This window comes from Callithrix jacchus, chromosome 10 (genome assembly GCF_049354715.1).
Source record: "Callithrix jacchus isolate 240 chromosome 10, calJac240_pri, whole genome shotgun sequence".
Lineage (NCBI taxonomy): Eukaryota > Metazoa > Chordata > Mammalia > Primates > Cebidae > Callithrix > Callithrix jacchus.
Window position 1 is genome coordinate 29,010,412 of NC_133511.1, and position 10,094 is coordinate 29,020,505.

The 10,094-nt window shown below is 41.0% G+C and overlaps 1 pseudogene; it reads right to left on the reverse strand.

Annotated features, from left to right (window-relative positions):
- Positions 1-7,909: 7,909 nt before the first annotated feature.
- LOC144577909 (uncharacterized) lies at positions 7,910-9,833 on the reverse strand (annotated as a pseudogene).
- Between the last annotated feature and the right edge of the window lie 261 nt (positions 9,834-10,094).

A 10,094-nucleotide genomic window follows, 5' to 3' on the forward strand; every position in this document is an offset into this window, starting at 1 on the left:
GGGGATGGTCCCATGGCCAGCAACAGCCGGAACCCAGTGAGGTGACCTGAGAGATCACAAGAACTGTCCTACCTCAAAGACTACCTTGATATTCTACATGTGTCCAGGGTGGATGAAATAAAAGGAACGACAGTAGCCCACTGCCATTGGAAACTCTTCCTGGTAACCTGGTGCCATGGAAATGTCCTCAGTCCTCTGTATGGAGGAACCCAGGATGCGAAGTAGCTTTATTTAGCCTAGATTCCCATACACTACACCTGGAACATAGGACACATGAATGATTGATGAATGACTAAGCAGCTCATGAATCTCTCCTTGCTTTAGGAGATAAAAGGGAGGATAGCCTGAAAAAAAAACACCATTTTGATTCAGAACAGCCTGTATAGTGTTGTATATTTGAGAAAAAAAAAAATTAAAAAAAGAGAAAACAATACAAGCTCCTGGTTTAAAAAAATTAGAAATGGCGGTAAAATGGAAAAATTCATAACTACAATTCAGAGGTAATCATTATTAATGTTTTGGTACATATCTTCATGTACATGGATATAAATCAAAAATTTTAACAGAAACAAGAATATATTGAAAATAATGTATGCAATCTGATTTTTTCCCTTAATAATTTTTAAACTTCTCTTGTCAAATATTTATTTACATTATTTTTTTAGTTCCTTCTTGTTGGACATTTCTAGTGTCTTTTTTTTTTTTTTTGGCTCTAACTTGTAATGGCTGGTGGATCAATCTTATTACTAAAGGTTTGTCCACATCACAGACTTCTGAAAGTCAGAATTCTTCCGTCACCTGCTGGCTGATACCTGGAATTCCATGCCTAGTGCCTCAGTCCTTTGGCTTAAAGATTTTGTTTAGTTAAAAAGTGAGTCCCAGGAGAGCTGTTTCTTAAAACCCTATTTGACACTTATTTCCCATTTTTCCTTGGGAAGTCCCGAGGAGAGTCTCAAAGACTAGTTTTATGCTGATGTCTTGGCCCTGGGCCTTGGCTGATGAAACCAGAAAAGTCCCCAAGTTCATGCATGTTCTTGTAGAGCTGTTACAATTTTATAATTGCCTAAACTTCTTGAGCAGTTGGGAACACAGTTAATGCTGGCTGGTACTAATTATTGCCTAAATTCAGTTCATTATAAGAAATAGGTTCAGTTCTTAGCATATTCCCTCAGGACCTGGTCCAAATATTCATCAATTTTTACTCTCAGATACTTTATATTTGTATGGTTTTCTGTAAATATAAACCTATTCACCTTATAGCCTATCTTTATTACTGCATGGTCATTGAATTAACCTTATTCAGACCTCAATTTTTCATTTCACTTCTAAGGAATATAACTGTGATTCTTCATATCCCAGTATTCAGGGCTGGTATACTGTAATCCCCACAGAGCGTTATCACAATATAACATACCTGATTACCCTGTGAAAAGCAGAGCCTAGGAAAAGTGAAGGTTTCTGTCTCTATGCAACCACAGGTAGGTACGTGTGTGTGTGTGTGTGTGTGTGTGTGTGAGAGAGAGAGAGAGAGAGAGAGAGAGAGAGAGAGAGAGAGAGACATTATTTATCTGGAGAATAGTTGTACATCTCCAGGGCCCCAGAATCAGCAATGTCAAAGTCTACCAGGTGCTTATGAAGTGCTAGTTGCACTGTTACTGAAGTTCAGTTTCCACCAGAGACTCACAGAGCAATTTCCTTGGGGAAATGATTGAATGCTTCAATTTCTCCAATCTCACACCTGAATACCAGAGATGATAATTTTTTCCAACTCCTTCCCTTACAATGGCATAAGAATGAATTAGCTTACAGTTGGTTGGTGTTTTGAGATTCTGTGGGAGCATTATTACTTCATGCTACCTTTTTATGTATAACTTACGTGCACTCAACCATTAAGGAGGGACAACTATGCCAAGGCTGTTTTTTTTTTTCTATACTGCTCTCTTGGGGAGAGTATCCAACCGCTGAAGCTTAACGTATGAAAAACAAGAGAGAGAGAGAGAGACCTGGAATGAGAAATCATAACCACCCACTCACATATATTTGGCATTTCAAGCTTTGAGCAATTAATAACCAACTCCTTGAGGTGGAAGCTGTCATGCTCACAATGCTGTTTGAACTGTTCCCACACACCCCACTGAACACACCTTCCTTCCAGAAAAGGCTCACATGGATGCACTTTTCAGACTTGAAAGACAAAAAAGTAGATTTGAGCAAACATAAAGCCTTTCATAAAATGGAGTAAGGACGAAAGTCTCTAACTCCAGAAGACTAGCATTTCTAAGCAAATAGTCCATTTGTTTTCTGCCACTCTGAATGTGTCTGTTCACTGGGAATTTAAGTGTGGCTTATCTGGGTCTCCTTCCTCTGATGTGGAGGAACTTCTTGCCCCACTGGGAGTTCCACAGGAAGAGGAATGAACCAGGAGTCTTTCAAACAGAACTATGAGTGTGCCTACGGACATACCACCCTGAATGCACCGATCTCATCTGATCTCGGAAGCTAAGTGGGGTAGGGCCTGGTTAGTACTTGGATGGGAGAATTGTGAGTAACGAGAAAATAATGACAGCGGCAAGGGTCATGGGCCAGCAAAAGGAGCCTGAAGGGGCCAAAAAGTTGAGCACAGCTGTGGATAGAAACAGAGCCAGTGGGTGGAGACAAGAAAACCAAGGCAGGGAAGCATGGGGTCAAGAGCAATAGGGAATCCTGTCCTGGGTAACCCTGTGACAATGGCTCACATTGTCTGGGTCTTCGTTGCTTATAAGGCAGGGTGTGTGGGAAGACTCATTACCGAGTGCTAAGGAATGAAAGGTAAAATGTAAACCAGGCTTATTTGCAGCCGCTCAGGAGTCTCTGGCAGCTAGGCTTGGAGAATAGCATCAATGTTAACAGTGAGGGATGAAGCAGAGTAAATGTTTGATATATGATGGCAAATATAATCAATAACATGCATCGAACATCTGCTCCTGCTAAAGGTTCATGTTAATGATAAATATGACAATGTTTGCAACAGTTTCAAGTAAATAGAATTATCCCTGCTTTGCAGCCCAGAGAACTAAAGAAAAGGGCTAAATAATTTGCCTAACATTACACAGTAACCAGTAACACTGTGTTTTAAACTCAAGTCTTTGTGCCTTCAGAGCCCTGGTTCTCCTCAAACTTAGGAGAATTAGGTACACACATTCCTCCTCTTTCCCAGATATTCTGATTCAGTAGTTCTGGTGTGGAGCCTGGGGGTCTGCACTTTAATACACATTCCTGGTGGTGTTGACATAGGTGCCCTAAGCCAGACATTCCAAAACACTACCTTCCACTAAAGGCCAGAAGCAGCCAGCTAGGAAACAAGGGCAGAAATAAAATCATAGGAAAAAAATGTAGCAGAGGTTTCACCGTTAAAATCATAGCCCCGATACTCTATGGTAGTCCTGATAGTCTGCTTATTTTTTTCTCATGTTCCAAAAGTTAACTCTTCTGATACCTAGAAAGATCAGGCTTCCTTGGCAGCTTAGGTCCTGTGGATCCTACTCCTTGTTCAATGCTGGCTTAGAGCTACAGACAGATGTCTCCTAAACAACCTTAGGACTATACTTTACAAAGCACTCAGGGCAGGAACATTAAAAGTGATCATTTCTCAGATGCGACAGTCCCATTTCACTGGCTCTAACCGGAGTAGAACAAGAGGAAGGACTTGTCTTTCCAGCTATTCCCAAAAACAACTTTTAAATAAAGGGACCAGTTCTCACAATTACCCACCAAACAAAGCACATTGATAAAAATCACTACTAGGTGTCCCAACTGGGTGTCATTATCATGCATTGACCCGGCATTTCCCTTCCTTTGGTTAAACTCTTGAATTCCTGGATCAAGCTTGAGAAAGAGAAATCAGTCTTGCTCAAGATGTGTTTTCCCATCTCCCGGGGTCCCACCTTTAGGTTAAATAACTTCCTTTCCACCTAGATTTTCTTAAAGAAGTTTAGAGACAGGATTCCAGTGAAACTATAGGAGGTGGCCATAACTAGTTTCCTTGCAATGTTCATTTCTCCGAATGAGAGCAAAGGGGCTATTTGAATAACTCATAATCGACATTAGCTGACATGTTCTTGTTGATTTCTTCTTAAACTTTCCTAAGTCTTCTCTCCCCTTTCTTTGCTGCACTTCCACTCCAGTCTGTCTGTAAGCGCCTTTGTGGCCTCCACTGCAGGCCTTGGGCCAAGGGAAAAACGGATTCTTTTCATCTATTCAAGTGTGATCTGGGACAGACAAGCCTGCTCCACAGGCAAGAGGCACAGAAAAGTGCTCTGTATTCAGCTTGCAGCTCCGTGGAATCTATAGTGGGGGCCTGCCCTTAGCAAGGCCAAAGCAGTGACCAGGGCCATTTGGCAAGTACAGGAATACTGTTTGGCCCCTTCCCTTCACCTGGACAGGGGGCTCTGTCCTGCAGGAGTAGTGTATCCTATTCCAACTCCTTTCCCCTAAGTTCACTTCCAACATTAAAAATCACCTCCTTTTAACTCTCAATCAAAGCAGCGTTTTTTTTTTTTAAGATGCTAGGTAAATTGAGAGCATGTTACAGTTGCTATATATGGAGATGATTAACAGAATAATAACTAATGAAGCTTCCTTCCTGTCTTCAATACACAGAGGACTCAAGGCTTGAGGTAGTGGCAGGAGAAGGGAACTAGGTGAAAATAGAGATCGAGCTATCTAAAGATACCTTTCTCTTGTGTTTAAGTTGCTAAAAATATGCTTTTCCTTCAGTGCCTTTTAAAAATTTCACCTCACAATAAGCCTGATAATGTTATGCAACAGTGCCCATCATGCCATTACTCAACACTGCTCTGAAGGTGCTTTCTGAGACATTAAAGGAGCTACAAATATTGGTGAAAGAGCAGCAAAGTTATCATTATTTGATTATGTTATTGCAGTCAAATAATATGGAAATGCTTTTAAAAATCTATTAAAAATAACCTGACAATAGAGTAACAAGGCAGGTTATACATACCAAAAAACTTTCTTATATTCCAGAAAATAACCAGGTGGAAAATAAAAACTGAAACAACTCACATCAACAACAACAGAAAGATAAGTGACCCGAGAATGCATATTATTTAAATGAAGGAAACTGTAGAACTCTGAGGAGAGGGAAAAAAAGACCAAGTGCTGAATAGTCAATGTCAGAATTGTAAAGATGTCAATTCTCCCCAAGGAATCTATCAATGGAATGAATTCCAGTGAAAATCCCAGTAAGATATTTTTAGGAAAAACGTAATTTGTTAATAGATAATTTTCAGAATGGTAACCTCTTGATTACCCAGCAAATATTAAGCTCATGTCAAAGGTTTTATTTAACCCATTAATTAATGAGGAAACCAGAAAGACGTTAAGACTGATTCCAAGAGCATTTGAACCATTTATTTCTTATAAGCAACCTAACAAAGAAATGTTAGGATAAGATTGCCGAACTTGGTTTAAAAAAACAAACTGGTTATTGCCCAATAGGCCATAAATATTTGAAGTGATCTGTTTCAAATGACAGAAATTATTTGCATCTCTACCAAACAGAAATCTACAACTTAGCAGATAACTTCACTACAATTTAGCAAGTACTTCACTTAGCAAGTAATTAGTCTAGGACCTTTAATCAATAGTAAACAATGAACTAAGTACATTTCCCTACAATCCTAAAGTGACCTTTATTCCCCTATGACATTAAAAGGATATGCTGCTCACGCTTGTCTTATTTCTAGGATTTGAATTTTTCTAAAAATTCTAAATTTCATTGAAAAATATCAACTTGAGAGTAACTAGGTAACTTTTGAAAAACAACAACAAACACAAGGGAAGGACAATTTGCTTTACTTATTAAAACAGCTGATAATAAATAGGAGGAGGAGGAGGACAATCTTACCTTCTTGAGATTATTGAGAGTCTGGCATCCATTTTCAGCAGCTGTCCCTGCTGAAACTTAGGCAATGCATGTTTGCCGTGCATGGCACACTCTCATTCTCTCTCTCTCTCTCTCTCTCTCTCTCTCTCTCTCATTCTCTCTCTCTGTGTGTCACTTAGAGCTGGTACCATCAAGAAAGCTGCTCTCCACTCTACCCCTTCCTCTACACCCAGTCCCACCATTTCCAATCTAGCTATCACTAAAACCCGAATAGTTAACACTTTGGTTTATTATACATAGTCTCTGTTCAAAGTACTTCTTCATGCATCAATGCATTTAATACTCAACACAAACCTATGAGGTAGATTAATTGTCATCCCCATTTTACAGACAAGGAAATTAGAACACAGAGTTGCATAGATTAATTGTCATCCCCATTTTGCAGACAAGGAAATTAGAACACAGAGTTGCATAGATTAATTGTCATCCCCATTTTGCAGACAAGGAAATTAGAACACAGAGTTGCTATAACTTAACCAAGGTCACATACTTGAGTTCAAACCAAAGTCATCCTCGCCATGTATTATTATACTAACCACTACCATCTGCTTCCTGCAATGGGCAAAATCAAGCTGCCTGCAAAAGTGGATGCTAAAACAGAGCACATTTACATCTTCCCTCATTTCCACAGGTTACAGAAAATAATGGTAGGTTCTTCTCTGTTAATAAAAAATAACTAGATGAAGTTGCAAGAAAAATGTTTCCGGCTTTGAGATCACTTGGAAAAGCAGTGAGTTAAATGTAAAACAGGCTGGGCACAATGGCTCATGCCTGTAATGCGAGCAGCACTTTGGGAGGCCGAAGCAGGCGGATCACTTGAGTCCAGGAGTTTGAAACCAGCCTTGGCAACATGGTGAAACCCCATCTCTACAAAAAATACACAAACTAGCAGGGCATTGTGGCATATGCCTGTGGTCCCTACATGAGAAGCTAATGCAAGAGGATCTTTTGAGCCTTAGAGATCGAGGCTGCAGTGAGCTGTGATTGTACCACCGCACTCCAGCTTGGGTGACAGAGTGACGCCCTGTCTCAAAAAAAACATAATAATACAAATAGGGCCTTGCATCTAACTCAAAGGATATGTACACCCCAAATTTTACAAAGGCACAAAATTTTACAGTTGAGTAGCACAGAGTAAGAGGGGTGGGTGGACACCATGCCCCAGGTAGATCTCCAAAAGTTTCGCCCTACTAAGGATGTCCTCCAAGGTGCATATAGCTCCACATGGACAGACCCCCTCTGTTTTTGAACTTAGTAGACTTCCGATATACAGACTGAAATAGGGTGTCCACATATCTGTCTTTTTATTTCCTGGTTTATACCTTACTTAGTGTTGCAGTCTGAGAAAGGATGCATAAGTTTCACATCTAATGCATCTGAAATGCCTTTATTCTATACTTACCCTTGAGGGTATAGGATTCTGGGTGGAAATCACTTTCCTTAGAACTTCGAAGGTATACACCCTTGTCATCTAATTTTCAAGGTTGTTGTTCAGAAATCTAATGCCATGCTCATTTCTGATCTTCTGTTTCCTCTCTCTAGAAACTTTTTAGGATTTCTTCTTTAAGCTTGGTATTTTCATAAATCACAGTGGTGTTCTTTAATGTAGTTTCCTTCCAATCCATCTTGCTGGGCATTCAGTGTATTCTTTGAATCCTCTTATGTTTACAAGTTTTGGAGTTTGTTTTTTACTTCTTTTTTAACTGTAAAGAGAGTTCATGTTGGGGAGGCAAGGGCTCAGAGAATTTGAGGAACGTTTCATGATGGAAGCCAAGCATCTGAATTAAATATATGACTGGACAGGTGGAGATGTGGGCATTCCAGAAATGCAGAGCTGTGAGGACAGAGACATATGGTTAAGAATCAGCACAGTCCAGGAGGGACAGTGGGAATGCTGTTAAAGATCATGAAAACAAGGAGAAACAAAGAGGGGCATAGTGAGCCTGACTGTGGATAGCCCTATGCCTAAATGGGTACCTTTTGTGTGTGTGGCTTCTGATGCAGAATGAAGTTTCCACACCAGCTGAGGGGCTCCTGCACCTTTTACACTTGTCAGGTTGCTCACCCGTGTGAACTCCCTCGTGCTGAATCAGGGTTAATTTCTGATTGAATGCCTTCTTACAATCCTTACCTGCAAAGGGGTTCTCTCCAGTCTGAATTCACTGATGCTGAGTCAAGGGTGTGTTGAAGCTTAATAGATTCCCATACTCTTTACATTCATAGGGTTTCTTCGAAGTGTGCATTGCTGATGGACAATGAAGCTTGAGCTACAACTAGAAGTTTTCCAATGTTTGTTACACTCACAGAGTTTCTCCCCAGTGTGGAACCTCTGGTGCTGAAGGAAGACTTAACTGTTGCGGAAGGCCTTGCCACCCTCCTTACATTGTGAGGGCAATTTTCCAGTGTGGATTCTCTGATGCTGAATCAAGGCTGCGTCTGAACTTAAACCTTTCCCACATTCTTTACATTTAAATGGTTTCTTTGTAGTGTGCATTATCTGATGCTAAACAAGTAATGTGCTGTATCTGATGTCATCCACATTCTTTGCATTCAAAAATTTCATTACTATGACATCTCTGCTGTCAGTGGAAGTCTGTCCTTTGACTGAAATACCTGTCACATTTTCCACATTCATAAGCTATCTGACCAGTAGGAGTTGTCTGATTCTGACCAGTAGTTTTGTGCTGACACTAACATTTTTTCCTAATTTCTCACATTTTCTCCCTTTCTCATCAGCACAGGCCTCCTCATGCCTGGTTGACCCACCTGTGAAATCTCCCCTCTTTGACTTTGTCTTGACCATCCAGTGACCTTGGGGCCGTTCTAGGCTGCTCCCAAAATCTAGGTGCTGGGGAATATTCCATGGCAGCCCTCCCAATGTCAGTCTGAGGGACTCTGTTTCTTTGGACTGTCATTCCTTTGGAATTGGTCCTTCCCTGGACAGACAACTCTGGTTTGTCCACAGATTCTCGGAGACAGGGGCTCCATGGCAGTTCCCCTTTCTCTGGCAAGGAGACCAGAACAGGTTAGCTGAATGAAAAAGTCAGGGAAGCCACCTCTGCCTAATGCTCCAGCGTCACCTCTCCGTACAGGGCCCTCTGCACAGGGTCCAGGCTGGCCCGTTCCATTTGGTGAGGTATGCAACTGCTTCCTCAAAGGTTGCTGACTCCTAGGCAAAATGGTCTAGAGCATGGCTGGCATTCCCACTTCACTCTCCTTTGGAGATTGGAGAAGTGAGACCGGACCCCGAGCCCGTTTCATGGCCTCCACTGACCCCATGCAGCATAGACACAAGGAAAGCCCACTGAGGCCCTAACGATGCTCATGCTTTGACTCCCAGTTCTTTGTCTTTATACACTGGGCAGAGGAGTGAGTGACATTTCTTACAGTCACCATATTTGTAGCAGTCCTTCTCATTCAAATGAGACTGTTATTTTCAGGAACATTTTGCGTTTTTTTGTCTTTTCTTCAATTTAGAGGCCCATAGCAAATACCTATTTTCCCTTGTTTTTAGGAGCAAATGATAACAAAGTTGCAACATATTTTTTTCCTCTTTACTTTCTTAATAGCTTTTGACCAAATGATGTCCTGGAAGAATACTGAACTGAAAGAATCAAGAGATCTGAGATTTAGCTCAGAATCTGCCAATAATGGGAAGACCCTGGTCTCATTTGTGAAAATTGGGATGATTTGCCTTTTCATATTCCTTTCTGCCCTGGTTCTGTGAGTGCTGTTCTTCAGTCACGTGTCCTCCAATGGCCTGAGCACTGCTAAGGAGGGCACATGATGCTCTCAAAAGCTCTTTTTTCTCTCTTCCCTCCTGCACTTGTTTAATATGAGCAGTGTCCCTGTTGGGAGCTAGGTTAGGGATGCCAGTGACTCTCCCCATCCCTAGGGTTCTTGCAAATAGAATAAAAATCAAAATGCAGTCTGAATGGGGGTCAAAGCTCTCTAGGGAAAGCTACACAAAGAATTTATCTCATTCTTAGTTGGACAGGGTTGGTTTCTGACTGACCCAGAATCCAAGTCTAACTATTTCCTTACCAAATTAGTCTCTTCTAAAAGAGAATCCCTACATTTCTATTTAGCAGTCTTTCAACGTGTGATACCATCTCATCATTCAGGAGTCTTAGTATTCTTTTTCTTTTTC